Source organism: Benincasa hispida, chromosome 7 (assembly GCF_027475165.1).
Source record: "Benincasa hispida cultivar pf3 chromosome 7, pf3_genome.v1.1, whole genome shotgun sequence".
Lineage (NCBI taxonomy): Eukaryota > Viridiplantae > Streptophyta > Magnoliopsida > Cucurbitales > Cucurbitaceae > Benincasa > Benincasa hispida.
In genome coordinates, this window is record NC_143484.1 from 18,436,297 (window position 1) to 18,456,447 (window position 20,151).

Below are 20,151 nucleotides of genomic sequence, written 5' to 3' on the forward strand. Positions count from 1 at the left end.
GGATGGTACATTGAGGTTATGTATAGATTATGCAAGGTAACAATATGTAATGAGTATCCATGGCCACATATAGATAATTTATTTGATCAACTCAAAGATTGTCTCCAAGATTAATTTATGTTTAGGTTATCCTTAGCCGAAGATTAAATAGACAGATGTTCCGAAAAGAATGTTTAGAATGAGATGTAGGAGTAATATAACATGTAATGAAAGATTTCATAATCATAAGCACTTAAACTACACTTTATTTGAGTTTTAAACATGCTACTCACGAGGTTTTCATAAGAGGGTTTGAACCAGACAACACCTTTCTAGTTCTCTTCACGATTTCAACAGAAACTCCACAAGTTTGAGTTGGATTCTTTAGATAGACCACCAACAAGATCTTCTACACTATGCTCGAGAAGGAATGTGTGGTGGAAACACTCTAATTAAGATGAATTGAGGATGAACTTGAGAGGGTGTAGTAGGGTTTTAGTTTTGCAGCAACTTAGGTAAAGAACTCAGAATTCTCTCTCAATTCCATGCATGAGGCTTCATTGTATAAACTGATTTCAGGCATTAGAAGATGACTGCATGTAGGGTAGCTCCTACTTATAATTAATTGAAGAACTTATGGTGAAATTTGATGATAAAACACCGTAAATGATGTTAGTGAAATTTTCCAATTTTTGGGAAAAATCTACCAACTCTAATCAATTTCAATTAAATTGATCTTTTAAATAAAACTATTTTATTTATTGTTTAGTTTTATAAAATTAATTCAAAATTAATTAATTTTAATAAAACTAATTTAATTAATTTAATATCTCAATATTAAATTAATAAAACATCAATTCTACCAATATGATTCAAATTCATATAATCACTATTTAAATCATAATTTAAATATTAATTGATTCTCCAATTTCATTTTAATTTCAACTAAATTAAACATTTTAATTGCATCGTATACAATCAATTGAAAACCTAAAACTGAATTTGAACATTTCAAATTAATAACCCTAAATTCAAAATTCATCCAACAAATACTCAATTTATTATTCCAATTTATGAGCTAGTAGAGGGACCTACTGGACCTATAGATCATGAGCTCCAACGATTTGTAATCAATTGGTTAAACTCTTTAAACCAAATTAATTAATTTTCGTTAACCATCAAGACATACCACTATAGCTCGATAGTTGCACTCTACTCACTGTAGATGTATTTATGTCTATGTTAACCATAATTAGTAAGTCGATCCTTCACAAGTTGTTCGTATTTATAGTTAGGTCAAAATCACCATTTTACCCCTATAAATATATCTTGTTTATTAAGCTCCCACTGACTCTCTAATGAACAACTAACTCGTAATACCACTTATAAATCATGTCCCTCTCTATCATGAGAGGGCGGGGCCCCGATTGTTCAAGACCAGGAATTAGCACTTAAGAGAACAACCTATCTGCTAACCCTAAAACAGGTAGGAGTGAATTCCATCTCGAAAGGCTATGTCCCCAGCTATCTATCCGGTCTTATCCTCAAAATGGAAGACTTATTGAGCAGCGCTATTGGACTATTCTCACCCATGCAGATCAAAGGACAACCTGAATACACAGGAGTTCATAGCTAGCTTAAGATTAAGATCGAGTTATCCTAGGTTACTTTAGTATGAAATAGTTAGTTTTAACAGTAAATGGTTGTTATAAAGAAAAATAACTATTTCGAGGTCCAATCTTTATGCAAACTCATTGCATAGGATGCCCCCATTCACATGTCTCAACATTAATGATCCGTGGATAACATCATTTGTATTACTTATACAGAATGGGCCGCATCCAATAATGTTACCATGATGAGATACCTAATTTCATCAATATACTTATAGACCATTTAGGCTATATACTATTAACTTGATTTTATTTATGTTACTACATAGAGTTAAGGTATTCATATTATAGCCATGAATATGCTCATTGGATTTTCATAATAGAATATAATATCAATAACTTTATCTAATAAGATACTCAATAATATTTTATTGATAAATAGAATGTTTAACACGAATTTTACGAACTGCGAGTTCTAGGACATTCTCAACAATCTCCCACATGAACTAAAACTCTATTGAGAATACAATAAACTAAGGCATCTATAATACCATAGATATTCTCCCACTTACACTAGATTATGTTGCTCGTAGTTCTAGTCCAACTAGGTGACCCTCGAACACTTTAGTCGAGAGGGCATTCGTAAATGGATTAGCAAGGTTGTCTTCAGAGGCTATCTTCGTGATGATCAATCTCCTCGGTGTACTATCTCTCTGATGTGATGATACTTTCTTTCAATATGTCTTCCACTTTTGTGACTCCTTGGTTCATCCAGTTGGCAACGACACCACTATTGTCACAATATAATGTGATGAGCAGGTGCATATCTGGAAGTACTTCCAAGTAAGCCAAGAATTTGCGTAACCATACTGCTTCCTTAGCGGCTTCACATGTAACTACGTATTATGCTTCCATCGTGGAGTCAGTGATACAAGTTTGTTAATGCTTCTCCAAAGTATAACTCCTCCATTGAGAGTGAAAGCTGAACATGAAGTAGATTTCCTTGACTCTACGTCCGTCTGGAAATCATAATTAGTGTATCTAGTAAGGATCAAATCCTTAGGTCCATACATAAGCATATAGTATCTCGTTATCCTTAGATACTTGAGGATGTTTTTTTACATTAGTCCATTGACTTTGTCCTGGATTGGATTGGAATCTCCTGACGATTCCAACAATAAAGCATATGTCAGGACGTGTACATAATATAGCTTACATCAAACTTCCAACTATAGATGCATATGGAATTCTTTTCATTTCCTCAACATCTTGAGGTGTCATAGGATACTGTTCTTTTGATAAATGAATTCCATGTCTAAAGGGCAACATACTTTTTTTTGGAATTTTACATTTTATATATTGACAACATCTTGTCAATATAAGATGCTTGAGATAGTGCTAGGGTTCTATTCTTTCGACTTCGAAAATTTGTATCTCTAGAACATATTGAGCATCACCTAAATCTTTCATTTAGAACTGTGTTGCTAACCATCTCTTTATGTGAGCAAGGAAGCTTGTCTCATTCCCAATGAGCAAGATATCATCAATATAAAGCACTAAGAATGCTACATTTTTGTTGACTATTTTCTTGTATACACATAGTTCGTTAACATCCTGTTCAAAGCCATAAGATTTGATTGCAGTATCAAATTTTATTTTCCAGGATCTTGAAGCTTGCTTTAACCCATAAATTGATCGTTTAAGCTTACAGAGTTTCTGTTCCTGGCCTTATTCGATGAATCCTTCTGGTTGAGACATAAAAATCCTTTCATCAAGATTGTTGTTCAGAAAAGCTGTCTTGACATCAATTTTCCATATTTCATAGTCCTAATATGTGACAATGGATAGAAGTATTCTAATAGATTTTATCATGGAAATAGGAGAAAAGGCATGTTGTTGATCTACAAGTTCCCAGATAGAATTGAAGTACATTGACTCCATTTTAACGTCTATGGCTTTTATCCACTGTTCCCTATCAACATCTTCCATTGCCTTTTTAAAGGTTAAGTAATCCTCTAAACCATCATCATGCATGATGTTTTGAGTTTCTGTTAAACCCATATAGCGTTCAGGTTGCTGAATAACCCTCCCATTATTGGGATTGGTGTCCTAATTCTCCTAGAGTCTCGTTCTTTGAAATTATACACATTGTTTTATGAATAAAATAATTGTTATTTTATTATGGCATTTACTCATATCCAATAAAAAATGCTTCATGGTTATCTTATGTAAACTTAAGCATGTATATGAGATATATAAGTGGATCAAGCCTTAAGTGATAACCTAAATAGGTCTATAGTATAAGGATTAAGGTGAGTTACTTGATCCTCGTGACATTATGAGTACGACCCACTTTGAAGAATTTTGCAAGTGTTGTAAACTACCATAGATGGTAGATCCTGACCATTCATGTGGAGACAAACGGACGGAGGTGTCCTATACAAAGAGTTTGTATAAGACCGGAGCATGAGATGACTAGACTCTGTATAATGCCTTTGATACTGGATACTTACATCTCACCTAAATGACCATAGGTGACACGACCTCAATCCTGAGTGTTTTGGGAAGTTCTGCCTTTGAGGGCGGTTCTTTGATTATTATGGGTGAAAGTGGCCAGATTGCCACTATCTATCTCCAAAATTGAAGGCTTATTGAGCAGTGTTGTTGGACTAATCTCACCTATACAGATCAAAAGACAATCTTGAATAAACAGGAGTTCATAGCTAGCTCAGGATTAAGATCGAGTTATCCTAGGTTACTTTAGTATGAAATAATAAGTTTTAATAGTAAACGGTCGTTATAAAGAAAAGTGACTATTTCGAGGACCAGTCTTTATGCAAAATCATTGCATAGGATGCCCCCACTCACATGTCTCTACATAAATGATCTGTGGATCACATCATTTATATTACCTATACAGAGTGGGTTGTATCAATAGTGTTAATAGGATGAGATACTCAATTTCATCCATATAATATAGACCATTTAAGCTATATACTATTAACTTGATCCTGTTTGTGTCACTACATAGAGTTAAAGTATTCATACTATAGCCATGGATATGTTTATCGGATTTTCATAATAGAATGCAATATCAACAACTTTATCGAATAAGATACTCAATAATCTTTTATTGATAAATAGAATGTTTAACATGAATTTTACGAACTGCGAGTTCTAGGAAATTCCCAACATGAGATATGGTCGTTATAAGTTTTGAGTTATGCCATTTGGATTAACCAATGCACTGGCAATATTTATGGATCTCATGAAGAAAACATTTCATACATTCCTTAACTAGTTTACTATTGTGTTTATCGATGACATAGTACTTTATTCTGGAAGTTGTAGAATGGTGTTACAGACGTTACATGATCGAATGTTGTATGCAAAATTTAGTAAAGTGTAAATTTTGGCATGATGAGGTGATGTTTACTGGCCATGCGGTTTCAACAAAAAAGATAGAAGTAGTGGTTAAATGGGACAAACCTACCACAATCACTGATGTTTGGAAATTTCTTGGTCTAGCTAGATACTATCGTCACTTCATAGAGGTATTCTCGAAGTTAGCATTTTTGGGAATAGATTATGCCCTATGATACATGTGTGAACCCCGAATCCTAATTTCTCTACTTAAGTATGTTCCTTACTAAGACTAGTGTGGTGAGTAGGTTGATGTGGAAATTAGCGTGTAATGGTAGAGAAAAGAGTGGAGATTTGAAGAAAAGAGGAAATTTGGAAGTTTAACTCTTGGAGAAAATTTGGAAAATTGGGCTAAGTATAGAATTTTGTGTGGGATGCGTTGGAAGGGTGTGTTGATGATGGCATGCGGCTGAAGAAGGAAAAATGGAGATGACGCTTTGGAAGGCACAAGGGTAGACAAGGCATGCGTTGAAAGGTAGCCCATGCATCGAGCAGCCTCAACCAGCGCCTATGCTATGCGTCGAGCAGCCTCGGCCAGACGCCCTGCCTATGCATCAAGCAGCCTCGGACAGACGCCCTGCCAATGCGTCGAGCGGCCACGCCCATGCGTTGAGCGCCCTACCAAGTAGCCATACCCGTGCGTCGAGGTGCCCTGCCATGTAGCCAAGCGCGTAGCCCATGCTGCCGAGCGAGCGAGCGATGGCCAACCTATGCCACACGCCCATGCATCGAAGCAGCAGCCTATGCCGCACGCCCATGCATCGGTGGCCAGCACCATGCGCCCATGCCAAGCAAGCCGTGTGATGCTACCTAGTGAGCCAGGCGTCGAAGATGGATGGTCACCCTATGCGTTGGTGATGGCTAGCTCGTTGCGATGGCTAAATTGGATTGCGATGGCTAAGTTGAATTTGTAATGGTAGTGAATTGGCTTGCTATGCGTTGATGATAGGCTAGACATTGAGTATGGACTATGCATTGAACATCCAAAAGTTGAACGCATAAAAAGGATGAGATCACCTGGGAAACGTCGTCAAACCATGTGTCTTCTTGAGAGGAAAGCCTTAAGCCTTAAGAATTTGAGGTGGTGGCATCAGATTGGAAGCTCATGCGTTGGCTACACAGGAGGAAGACGCTTAGGTTGCACTGATCAAAATGATGTGTTAGTATTGTGTGGGAGAAACATTTGGCCATGCAGCCAAGTAGGTGGTGTCAACTCTGGGGAAGGTTTGGACGGCTATAAATAGAGCCAAGAGACTTCATTTTAGATCACAATTCAAAAATACCGTAAAAAGAGTGGGAAAGTTGAGCAAACCTTACGTTGGAGCCAAAATCCATGCGTTGGTCATAGTATTTCAAATAGGACGCATTGGACAGTGAAGTCTAGAAAGCAGCATCAGCTTGGGACGAGGAGTTCTCCCAATTTACTCGTACGTTTGGAGTGATTCAATTTGTGCCCTCATTTTGGGTCATCTATGCTATTTTTTCAAGTATATTTCGGATAGGCATCATACTAAGTACTATAAAAAGACAAAAAAATTGTTGGCCTGTTTATGTTGTTCACATTTCTCATTTTTTTGGAAATAGACTTGTTTAATAACTATTCTCATTTCTTATTTTATACTTTTAAGAAATGTTTCTAAAAATGGTGCAAATTTGTGAATTAAAAAAACTAGTTTGCTTCAAATTCGTATTTGTGAATTAAAAAAACTAGTTTGCTTTAAATTCGTATTCATTCGCTGTTTATATTTAATATTTCATTATAATAATAAAACTTGATTATTGGCTTGTTAGTGTTAAGTCACTTATAAATTGGGTACTTTCAAGTCTTGGGTATGAAACTCAACCTCATAATTCTTATGTAAAAAAAAGAAGAAGCAAAAATCAAATAAAGGAAAGAGAATTAAAAAAAAGAGAGAGAAAGAAGAAGCAAAAACTGGAGAAAGAAAAAAAAATTAAAAAAGGAAGCTGAAATTGGAGAAACAAAATAAAATAAAAAAGAAAAAAGAAAAGGAAGAAGCATAAATTGGAGAAAGAAAAGAAAAGAAAAAATAAAAAAGAAAGAGAAGAAGTAAAATCGGATAAAGGAAAGAAAATAAAAAATAAAAAAAAGGGAAAGAAGAAAAAACTGAAGAAAAGAAAACAAAAACAAAAAAACAAAAAAACAAAGGGAAGAAGGAAAGGAACGAAAATAAAAAACATAAAAAAAGAAAGAGAAGAAGCAAAAATTTGATAAAATAAAGAAAGAAAAAAAAGGGAAGAAGCAAAAAGTGGAAGCAAAAAGTGGGGAAAGAAAAAAAAAATAACAAAAAAGAAAAGGAAGAAGCAAACACCAGAGAAAGGAAAGAACGTAAAAAAATAAAAATAATAAAAAAAGAAAGATTGGAACGAAGAAAAAATGAAGAAAAGAAAGAAAATAAAAAATCAAGACAAGGGGGAACAAAATTAAAAATTAGAAAAAATTCAAAGGTTTATTATTCCACACTTCCATATTTGCAAATATTTTAAAGATATGATATTTTTTTGGATTTTTCTCCTTACTTTACTATCTATTACAAATATCTAAAATATATATGTGTGTTTATTGATATACCAAATATAAATTATATCAGATAACTCATACGACAAACATAAAGTATAAGAGTTATATTACTAATATATATGGTGATGAACTGAAGAGATTAAAATTAAAATAATTAAAAAATGAAAATCATGTCTAACACTTTTGGCTAAATTTATAAATTTTAAAAAACCATTGTTAAATTTACATTTTTATAAGTGTAGAGTTATTAAGGATAGTACTTTTAGGAATAATAATTAAGTATATAACAATATTTTTAAGGAATTACAAAAATATACACTATTGCAAAATTTAGTATACATTACATTCTAATTTAAAGATTAGACCATGTTTTTGAAAAACTCACAGTCGAATATTATAGAGATTGAACCAACTGTCTAAATATATATAACCATTTTGGAACAACGTTTACTAAAAACGATGGTGTAGAAGCATGATATGAACTATGAGTTTTAAAAACCATCGTCTAAAAGTATAGTATAGAATAGGGATATTTACCCAACGACCATTAAGATCTATGGTCCAAGATCCTAGTATATACCATATCTATATAAAATAACGTTCAAAACATTAGAGCAACACCACAATCAATTAATATTTTGATTTAAACGTAAATATAGACTATTATGATAACAACCATGGTCAAAAATTATTATTACATCATGGCCAATGTGAATTATGGTTAAGAGTAATATTATAACTTTACTTTATACCATGGTTTGCTAGCCCATGGTTGAAAGTGTGTATTTTTTTACCAAGCCTAATAAAAAATGTTATTGTGATGGACTATGTTTTTCAAAACCATGGAAAAAAAAATACTTTACAACATAGTCAATGAAAACTATGATCGTAACTATAGAATGTACCACGATCTAAAAATGAAATTTATACCACAACCAACTAATCTATGGTCTAATATCTAACTATAGACTATCGTGTTAACAATCGTGATATACAAACTAAAAATTATACATGGTTGATGTTAATTGTGGTCTATAGGTCAAATTTTTCTGTAAAATAGACCGTGATTTGTTAATACCAAGGTTGTATTGCTTTTTGATCCTTAATCTTGAATTAATTAATTACTTAATTAATGTTTTGATGATAATAAATCTGATTTTATCTATTAATAACTTTAATATCATGAATAGTCCATAACGTAGAGTTCAGAACAATGATCCCGACACCTCTTGAATCACCAAAATTGAAATTCAGACGAAGAAGATATTATTGAATCAAATTTAATGGAAAAATATACGAAGTGGGAACGTGATGCCAATTTAGAGCTATGAATGAGTGATACATAGATTTGTAACGGATGGATTTTAACTTTCATTTTAATAAAATTCAAAACTAAAAGAAAATAAATTTGTAAAAAAAAAAAGGTTCAAAAAGTGATCAAGAAATTTTAATAAAAAATGATTTTTTTTCTAAAAAGTTACTGTTAACATTATACATACATTTATATTTCTTTTTATTTTAATTCTTTCAAATCTCGAACATTCATTTTGCTTTATACTCAATCCAATGACCCAAATTAAAATTTAATTTGTCTATCACTTCACTTTCTTTTTAAATTTCATCTTCTTCAAATTCTCCAAAATTGTCACTCTCTCCCTATGTTTTGAACTTTCGTTCTTTTCATCTTATTCTGAAGAATGGTTTTTATTATTTTGTGAAGATTAAAGTATGTGAATTTAAATTTGTGTACCCACTTTTTTAGATAGCTTATTTTGTATTTTTAAAACTTCCAAACATTGTAATAGTTGGATCCTAACCCATAGAAAGCATCACGTTTGTTCTTTAAATTGGGAAAAAAAGCAAGGTGGCAGTTCAGCTCTCATTGTGGAAAGAGTGTAAGAAGATCTTTATTCAAAATCCGACGAGGTGCTTGGAAAAGTCGAGTAGATCGATTTTAAGTGAACCACTATAAAAGTTACAATATATTCTTCTCTAATTGTTGGTGAAAAACTTTAATTAAATGAAAAATTAGACTTTTCATAAGTTTTGAGAATCCCACATTGCTTAACAAAGGGAAGTCCCTTTATATATCCTCACCTCTAGTTTTGGGTTTGAGTCCTAATGGGTACTGATGTTTTAGAGGGGGTGAGGAGATAGATAAATGTGGGTATGGTGGTCGTCCCACACGTGTGCGCTTCCGCCATCTGGTCAAGCGAGGTGCGTTATGTGTGGAATTATTTTTATAAAAAAAATAATAAATAATTCTTTTTCATAACTTCCTTTTATTTTTAGCTTTATTCTTTTTATTTAATAAAATTCATCACTGTTCATTTAAAGAGCGAGATTCGTGACTCAACCTACTTTCACCGATTTTTTTGTTTTCGATGACCGCGGTTCGAGCAGTACGTTTGTTGTCCTTTTCTGTTTGCCAAAGGAGCCATTTCCAACATAAACTCTTTCCTGTTTAATTTTGCAAATAATTTTAGTTTCATTATCTAGATTATTGTTCTTGATTGATTATGATTGATTAAAATAATTGTTCTATACTTTTTATCAATCTTGTTTTTAATCTTAATTAGAGTTGTTATTAATTTAATTTAACAAGTGTTTAGTTAGTTTAAATGGAGCATACTTATGGGAAAATCTAATGAAGTCTTATTCATCCCCTTTAGGATTGTCATATCGATCTAACCAATTGAAAGTATATTTATATATATATATATATGTTTTTTTTTAATAAACCTCATAAGTGTTATAGACTATAATGTTTTCACATATTGGTGACGCAAATTTTTTTTTTTGTTTTTGTTGACGGTCGTGACAAAAACTGTCAATAAAACTAATTTACAACTTTAATTTAACTACAAATTTAAAAAAATATATTAATCGTTATCAAACGTCAATAAAAGATTATATTTCAACTGACATACAAAAACGTTAACAAAAACACTTTTGTTGATACAAAAGTCGTACTTTTTCGTCAAAATGTTGAATTCCAAGTCTTTTTATTGATTTAGGGACAAAAAATGTCAACAAAACCTACCTATGTTGATGAGCATTTCCCATCAATGATGCAGTTAGTATGATGGCGTCGTTTTAACATGTGCACATATACTTATCTGGGCAAGGCATTGTCCGTTGATGAATAATGTTTTGTTGTGTAAACAAAGAGCCTAAAATGACGTTATTTTATTTATATTTCCTTTTCCACTCTAATTTCCCATTTGCGCATTTTACCTCCTTCCAACCAACCTCTTGCCAACGATATCAAGAAGTGTACGCAGATTAGACATGCACTGCTATTTACAAAGCTATTATATCCTCTTTCAATTTTCATGGTTTTTCATGGAGGTTTTGATGAGGAAATGAAGAGACTTTCTTCTTCATCTGTTCTTATTCATGTTTTCTAGTCTTAGTCTTTAATTTTGGGTTGTAGTCTGATCGTGGACATGCTCAATCTCAACTTCATCCTTCCGACATGTCGTGGATGTTAGTTTTCTAGTTTAGGAGTAGGAAATGCTATGTATATTTATGAGAACTGAACTTATATTATACGTTGTGATTTCTTGCATCTCTGAGCTTAAGTTTTAATTAGATCTACATTTGTGAATTGATTGATGCCTTAGACACCAATATATATCTTTAGATATACATTTTAGCTTTAACGTTATTCCCATATTTGTCTCGCTTTAAGTGCGATTGGACCAAGGTTGGATCATATACTTTTTAGATATAGGCTACCATAAATCTTTCATTCATGTCGAACTGAGGTTCAAACATAAACCAATTAATTAATTCGGATATCCAATTGATTAATTGTCATAGTGCAACTTAATGTGAATGTTGAAATCTATATGGATGCTATAATACTAGTAGGGTAAAAGAATTTAGTTTAATTAGGATTTTAGTCTTCATTAATAGTTATCAGGGAATTTTCTTTATTTCCATTCCAAGAGTAAGAAGTTTAATAAACCGGGGGTTTTTTTTTTTTAAAAAAAAAAAAACTATTTTGATAATGTGATGTTTCGAAGAGGAACTTCCTCGAGTTTTCCAACAAGTCAGAGGTCCATTACGTGAATGTTTTGGTCGCGTTGTGTAAGTTGTAATGTGCCTGTAAATCGAATTATGTTTAGTAATGAGATTCAATAATCTAGTTGAATCAAATAACCACTGCCTATACTAGATAGTTCAATTTGAGGTTACATTTTCCCTTTATCCTTTATTGTTGAACTAGCTACACAGACAGCAACGAGAATGGAGACTCTGACGAATAGTATCAGTAACGTAGGCAATGGAATCAGCGTCAGTGAACGAACTGGAAAAAAACCTTAAAAAATGAAACTTGTGAAAGAAGACTAAATCTCGAATCTCGCTCTCTTTAAGAAGTTTCGTGACTCTGTCTAGGGTGCAGGCAGATTGGTAGATGCCATATTGTCCCCAAGATAAAGCAGCTCAGATAAAACCCTATCTCCTGAATTGTATGGAAGCCGATCTGAATTCTTACACCCACTAGACTAATTATGCTCGAAAAAGCAAGAAAGAAAAAAAAGGAAAAGAAAAGCAGAGAAGGAAGCTGACTTTTGATTTCTACTTTCATTCTGAAGCATTGAAGGCAATTTATAGGCTTTGAGAGTGCGTTTCAGAAGGGTAACGTGCGTATTTACGCAAAGTGCGGGAAAGGAACGAACAATACGGAAGACTGCGGCAAAAACGGAGAACCACAGTAAGTTGGGATGACTGAACGAAACAAATGATGATTTTTTTAATTATTTTATTAAAAATAAAAGTAAAAATAAAAATAAAGAATTTTTAATAAAAAAATAATTCCAAAATACGCATGTCTCGCCTCGCCTCACCTGATCAAATGGTGGTGCACGCGTGTAGAATGACCACTATGCCCACATTTACCTACCTCCCCATCCCTTCTAAAACATAAGTCCTTTGGGCCCAAACCCACAAGGAAAGGTGGGGGTAAATAAGGATATATCTCCTTGTAAAATTAACTAATGTGCGATTCTCTACTTCTCTTTTTCTTCATTTAAAAAGATATAAATTTTCATCAACAATCCTCCACTTAAAAATTTAAAACATAAGAAAATAATTTTTCATTGAGCAATACAGTATGTACAATATTATGCATAAGCAAAGGTGTCTTAAAACATGAATCCTTATATGGTGAAGATGATTTAGAATATACTAGAATATCTCTTGCTTTTGAACTATATCTCTAACAATATCTCACACACAACATTATTAGGATGTAGTTCAAAAGGCCATGCTTTAAGGCATATCATGTGTATCCCGATTTAGTGAACACTCTAGAGAACTTGCCTAAAATTCCATAGAAAGTGACCCCCACTTTCACATTCACATAGGTGAGTATCAAAAGTGCTCCAATAGTTAGGTACCCTACATAAAATAAAGTACAGATCTCATTAAAAACTAAGTTCAACCTCTCTTACACTTCAAGATATCATGCTAAGACTCTAGGTAATAAGATAGGAACTTTGTATTGTTTTTGGTATCGATGATCACATATTATCCTTTGAACCTGTTTCTTGGGATCTCAGTCTATAGGTTGGATTTTTCTCACAAGTGATTCATTTTTCTATAGGCACGAGTCTCGTTCTTTATAAGGCTTTGAAAAGTTTCTCTCTGGTCAGTCCTTTCGTTAAAAGATCTACCAAGTTTTCATCAGTTCGTATGTGATCCATTTTAACTACACCAGTAGTGAGGAACCCTCTAACGATACAGTGCTTACAACGTATCTGTCGTCTCTTTCTATTTGTAATAACGGTTCTAAACCTTTGTGGTTGTTGCACTACTATTGCAATGGATCAAGATGGTTGGTACTGGTTTTTCCTATAAAGGAATATTTGATAGCAAACTTCTAAACTAACCTGCTTCTTCATTAGCTGTTGCTAGTGCTATCGTTTTTTACTCCATCGTTGTCTGGACTAAAATAGACTATTTCTTGGACTTCCAAGAAACAACTCCACCTGTTATATTAAAAATATAGCCACTAGTAGACTTTGAGTCATATAAGAGGGAATTCCAATTAGCATCGTTGAACCCTTCCAGGACAGCAGGAAACTTTTGATAATGTAATCCTAGGTTATGGGTTTTCTACAAGTACTCCATAACCTTTTCCACAACATTCGAATGCTCTATACTAGGTCTGCTTGTAAACCTACAAAGTAATCTTATAGCATAAGATATATCAAGCCTAGTATAGTCAGCAGCGTATCTGAGTCTGCCTATGATGCTCGAATACTCAAATTGATTAACACCATCACCGGTGTTCTAGAACAACTTAACACTAGGGTCAAAGAAGTACATACTAGTTCATATTCAAAGTAATTATATTTCTTTAGAATCTATTCTCTATAATGAGATTGATCTAAAGAAATTTATTTTTCAGACCTAATCACTTTTATGCCAAGATTACATCTGCTTCTGCTAAATTTATCCTATCAATGTTTGCACTCAACAAGGATTTCACATCATATATATCGTGCATGTTTGATCCAAAAATTAATAAATAATCTACATACAAATATGTGATAGTTCATAATTGTTTTTGAAGTTATAGTAGACGCATTTGTCACTTTCATTAACTTAAAATCCTTTAAATGTGTGAGATTATCGAATTTCTCATGCCATTACTTAGCAGCTTGTTTCAAGCCATAAAGAGATTTATCTAACTTGAAAACCATGTTCTCTTAACCATGGACTATGAAGCCTTCCAGCTATTCCATATAAATATCCTCCTCAAGTTCACTGTTCAGGAATGCAGTCTTTACATCCATCTGGTGAATTACAAGGTTGTTTAGGGCAGCGAGAGAAAACTGCGCACATATTGAGGTGTTTCTTTTTGTTTGAAGCCCTTAGCTACAAGTTTTGCTTTGTACTTGTCAATTGTATCATTAGGTTTGAGTTTCTTCCTTAAATCCATTTGCATCTTATTGCCTTGCAACCAGGAGGTAGGTCTACCAAATTTCGAGTCCTATTTGACTCAATAGAGTCCATTTCATCATTTATTGCTTCTTTCCATAAATTCGCATCTATTGAGGACGGGGAATATTTTAGGTACTTAGGATATTCTTCTAAATTGATAGTTTGGAAGTCAACCCCAAAGTCCTTGATAGTACGAGTTCTTTTGCTTCTTCTAGATTCTGGGTCTGCTTCTGTTGGGTTTTATGCCCTAAAACTCGTACATAGTAAATATTATTAATTGACCGTCATCAATAAAAAGTTATCGATGTTAATTCAAGAAATGTTCTTATTTGTATTGTTGTCTATTTTGTCTTAATAACTCCAAATCCAATAAACTAACATCCAAGGCAATCTAATAAGTCTTGAACTATATGTGGAGACAAATAAGAATTAATGTTCAAGATACAGCCTAAAGGGTTTATAGTATAGAGATAAGGCTGGGTACCTTATCCTAGTGTGAAACCCGAATCCCATTTTTCCTACTTAATTGAGTAGTTAGGTGATAAACAATGTATAAGTTAATTTTATGTTGTAGGAAAAAGGTTAGAGAAAAAGGAAGAAGAAAATTCTAAGTGTTGAAGTAGGACTCTCGGGTGGCTTTGTATTGGCCTTAACAAGTGAGGAATTGGCTAAGTATTTGCCAAAAGTAGGCATGTGTTGGTGTTAGGAAGCATTGACTATGAGGCATTGTGTGTGTGTGGCGACCAATATTTATAGAGGTTGTGTGAGGCTAAGTGTTAAACGCAAGGACAAACTATGCATTGAAGGTCAGTCATGGAAGCATGAGTTGGACTTCCATGTTGCATTGGTGTAAGGCCAAGCTATGAGGCATTGGTATGTGGCACTAGTAGGCGTTGGTCTTGGCATTAAGGGTTAGGCCAACACCAAGGTGTCACTAGTAGATGTGGTGCTTGGCAAGGCAAGGTGTGAGCACCAGGTAGTTGTTGTTGGGTTTTATGTCCTAAAAACTCGTAGTTTTGTAAAATGATAAATATTTTCTATTATCAATATACTTGTTATTCATCTCATAAATTGTATGAAAGTATAAATCCAATAAACTAAGACCCATGACTATTGTATGAGTACTTGAACTTTATGTGGAGACATAAGAGTGGGGGTTCGAATAAATAGTCAAAATGATCTATGGAACATAAATGAGGTTGGGTGCCTTATTCTGGTAACACCATTGGATGCGGCCTACTCTGTAGTTGTTACAAAGAGTTGTAAAGTGCTACATACGATGTGATCCTAATTCGTAAATGTTATGACATGAGGAGTGGGGTCATCCTATGCAATGAGTTTGCATAATATCAGGACCAAGAAATAAGTCACTCTTACTTTATAACACTGTTTACTGTTTAAGACTAACTATTTCACCTAGATGACCTAGGTAACTCGATCTTAATCCTGAGCTAATTATGAACCCTGTTTATTTGGGATTGCCATTAGATTTGCATAGTTGAGGGTTGGCTTAGTAGCACCGGCTCAATAAGACTCCCATTTCAGGGATAAGACCGGATAGATAGCTGGGGACATAGGGTACAAGACAGAGTTCACGCCTACCCGATTTAGGGATATGATAAAGGTTGTTCTCTCAAGTACTGAATCAAGGTCTTGAACAAGGGGCCCCACTCTCTCACTGGGCTGAGAGAGTTTGGTTTGGTGATTGGATCACAAACCAATTGTTCATTAGAGCATCAGTAGGGACTTGAGGAATAAGACGTATTCATAGAGTAAAATAGATATTTGACCCAGTTGTTATTATGAACAACCTGTGAAGGGTCAACTTGCTGATTATGGTTAAATCATCTGGACATAATATATCTACAGTGAGTGGAGTGCAACTATGGGTTTTAGTGGAATGACCCATTAGTTAACGAATGGGGATTAATTTGGTCTAATGAGTTTAGCCGATTAATCTCGGATCGTTGGAGCCCATGATCTGTTGGTCCGCGAGGCCCCTCTACTAGCTCGTAATGGACTAGCTCTAGAAAAGCGTGATAAGTTAATTTGAAACGTTCAAATTAGAATTAAGGGAATTAGTAATTATATGAGATATAATTACATGTTTAATTTTAGAATTAAACAGAATAGGAGAATTTATATATTTAAATATGATTTAAATATATAAAGATGGATATGTGTTAAAATTAATTTAATATTTGATATTAAATTATTAAGTTTTATTTAATAATTAATTTATGGAATTAATTAATTTTTCATTTTTAAAATCAAAATAGATTTTATAAAATCAAAATTTGATTTTTAGATAAAATTAGAAAATTGGAAAACAAAACACACTTAAATGGAAAATGAAGTTTTTCCGTTATCCATCTTTGAAGTAGCTCACACATGAAGCAACATCTTGGCCTTGTCTTCTCCTAGCATGAGCTGCAACTCATGCAACTCTTCTCTTTGCATGTTGACTTGCAATATAATGAAGAGATTGAAGTCAAAATCGGGCATGAAATCTATAGAGTTTTCTAGAGAAAAGCTGGTTTGAAGAAAGGTTCTTCAATAAGGTTGTAGCAGTGAGCTTTTCTCCTTCATCCTTTGATTCAAGCTTGTTTTGAGTCCCAAAACTCAACCTAGAGCACCAAGAGAATAGTGGGGAAGATCTTGAGGTGTTCTATAACAAGAAATGGAGAAGATAGCGGCTGGAGATGGAGCTTTGAAGAAGTTCTACAAGAGGTATGTCTTGAAACTCAATTTTTGTGCAAAAGCATGCTTTTTATTATGCCAAAATTAGTGAATTTGAATGCTTAGATGATCCTTGTACTTCTGCTGCTGTTGATACAATCCTATAATTGGTATGAGAGCATCAAGTAAGCATTCAATTCGGTTTAATTTTGGCTTGGTGTGTATTTTATATGTGAAATATGAAACTGGTGCACTGATATGGTTTTCTAAGTTTTGGCTGTTTAATTCTCTTTAATTTCTCATTTAAATTTTTAGTTGGCTCTTGCTTGATGAGCTTCAATGTGTTCCCAAGAGTTTGTAATTTATTTGGAGTCATTAGATTTGAAATTAAGCTGTAAATCGAAGAAACAAGCGAAGAGGCCGAGTTGTAGTTCCAGAAAATCAGCCTCTGTTCTTATCGCCGCTGTGGTTCCAGTTGTTAAACGATCGTCTAGCTCTAGACACTACACGATGTCAAGAAAAGCTAGACGATCGTATAGCAATTGGTGCTGGTCATTGTGATGTTGAACGCTAGACGATCGTGTACCTGCAGGAGCTAAACGATGCATTCAATTTGCTATACGATAGCATTAAGCGATCGTTTAGTTTTGGCGTGGGGACTAAACGATACGTTGAATTTACTATACGATGGTACTATGTGATCGTTTAGCAACGATGCGCTCTAAGCGATGTGATGAAGTGCTACACGATAGCGCTGAGCGATTGTTTAGATGCAGAGCTAAGTGATAGTATAGACGAAGTGCTAAACGATGCGTTGAAATTTCTATGCGATGGAACTAAACAAATCGCTTACCTACGATGTTGAACAACGCGATGATGTTCTATACGATAGAGTTAAGCGATCGTTTAGCTATGGCAGATACTAAAACGATGACATGCAGTGCTAGACGATGGTGTCAAGCGATCATTTTGGTTCTATACGATAGAACTAAGCGATGTGATGAAGAGCTATACGATAGCCTTGAGCAATCGCTTACTATGATTGTTTATCTTTGATCGGGAGCTAAACGATGCGTTGAATTGCTATGCGATAGCTCTACACGATCGTTTACCTCTACGGCAGCTAAGCGATGCGTTGAGTTGCTATGCGATAGCACTACGCGATCACATTCCTTTGTGTGGCAGCTGGCGATGCGTTGAATGCTATGCGATGACATTAAACAATTGTTTACCTTTTCGCGCGCTAAACGATCAAGCATTTACTAAATGATCTGGCAAAATGCAAGACGATGGTCGTCATTGTTAAACGATGAGACTTGGCGAAATGTTGAACATGTGCAAAATGCAAGATGATGGTCTGGTCCGATTCAGCTTCGAATGGTTCTTAGCTGGTCCGTTTCAGACGGTTTGGGTCCGGTTCAAGCTACTTGAGTTCGTTTTGGAGCAGTTCGAGCGGTCCGGGAGCGGTTCGGAAGTTGTTTTGTAATAGTTAGTCTTCTGTTTACTTGTTGTTTGCCAAAACTAAAACCATATCCGGAGTTTTATTGAAATCTGCAATACTTTTGTATTCTAAACATCTCAACTGAGAAAGTTTGACTAATGTTGTTCCCATGTTCATTATGCGACCAAGCAAGGAAATGGGCTTCTTCTCTCGAACCAAGGAAGATAACGTCTTGGGAACAAGTAGTAGAGAAGTTCATGAAGAAGTACTTCCCCCCGACAGAGAACGCAAGAAGGAGGAAGTTGATTACAAATTTTGAACAGGATATTGACGAATCGCTCAATGATGCCTGGGCGAGGTTTAAGAGACTGGTGTGAGATTGTCCGCACAATGGCTTACCTACCTGTCTCCAAATGGGAATCTTTTATCATGGTTTGAACCCTGCATCGCAGAAGGTTGCCAATGCGGCAGTAGCTGGAGGTCTGCTTGACAAAACATATGATGAGGCCAAAAATATTCTTGATCGCATATCGAAGAATCATGAAGACTAGAGGGAAAGCGATCAACGACTTAAAATTAGAGAAGGTGACGTAAATAATGGGGCCATCGCATTCCTGCAAAATCAAATGAATGCGATGATGAATTTGATATAAGGCATCGCAATCAATAGCTCGGGAACGCATAGAGGGCAGGTCAACGCAATCGAGCAGACGAGCACAAGTTGTTCCGCTTATGGAGAAGCCCATCTGATGGAAGAATGTCTGAAGAACCCGCAATCAGTTTATTTCGTAAAGTACAATCCTTTCTCCAATACTTACAACCCCGGGTGGAGAAACAACCCCAACATCGTGTGGAAAAATCAACAACAAAGTTATCAACCGATGGCGCAAAAAGAAAGGCCGCCAGGATTTTTCCCACGAACAAACAGTAATCGCAAAATCAAGCCAGCAGCTCACAAGCGCCGCAATCTTCATCTCTAGAGAGCCTACTAAAGTAGTATATTAAGAAGAATGAAACAATACTCTAGAATCAGGCGACTTCAATCCGCAATCTCGAAATTTAGATAGGATAGATTGCGGGCGAGCTTAAAAGTAGACCGCAAGGGATGTTGCCAAGTTCAACCGAGCTCCTTTGCAACCTGGGAACACGAAAAAGGAGCAATGTCAAGTTATGACTTTGCGAAGCGAAAAAACAGTAGCAGAAGAGAAGAAGGAGCTAAGTCGGACTAATCCAGTTGCGATTGAATCCCAGACCCCGTTGACACAAGAGGAACTAGAAGAAAATGAGACAATGGGACCAGAAATTGCGTCCAATTCTAAGCCTATGGAACACGGAACCGTGAAAGTACACTTGCCACCATTCCCTCAGAGACTTAAGAAGAAGAAAAATGATGAAGTGTAGTACCATCGCTTCATGGACATGTTAAAATAGTTACATATCAACATCCCTTTCACTGAAGCGATTAAACAAATGCCAAAATATGCGAAATATTTTAAGGACGTGGTGACAAAGAAGAGGAG

At 34.7% G+C, this 20,151-nt stretch overlaps 1 non-coding gene across 1 annotated transcript; it reads right to left on the minus strand.

The window, feature by feature from the left end:
• Positions 1-18,921: 18,921 nt before the first annotated feature.
• Positions 18,922-19,028, minus strand: LOC120082326 (small nucleolar RNA R71). The gene has a single exon (XR_005483156.1). It is a non-coding gene; the product is annotated as a small nucleolar RNA R71 (small nucleolar RNA).
• Between the last annotated feature and the right edge of the window lie 1,123 nt (positions 19,029-20,151).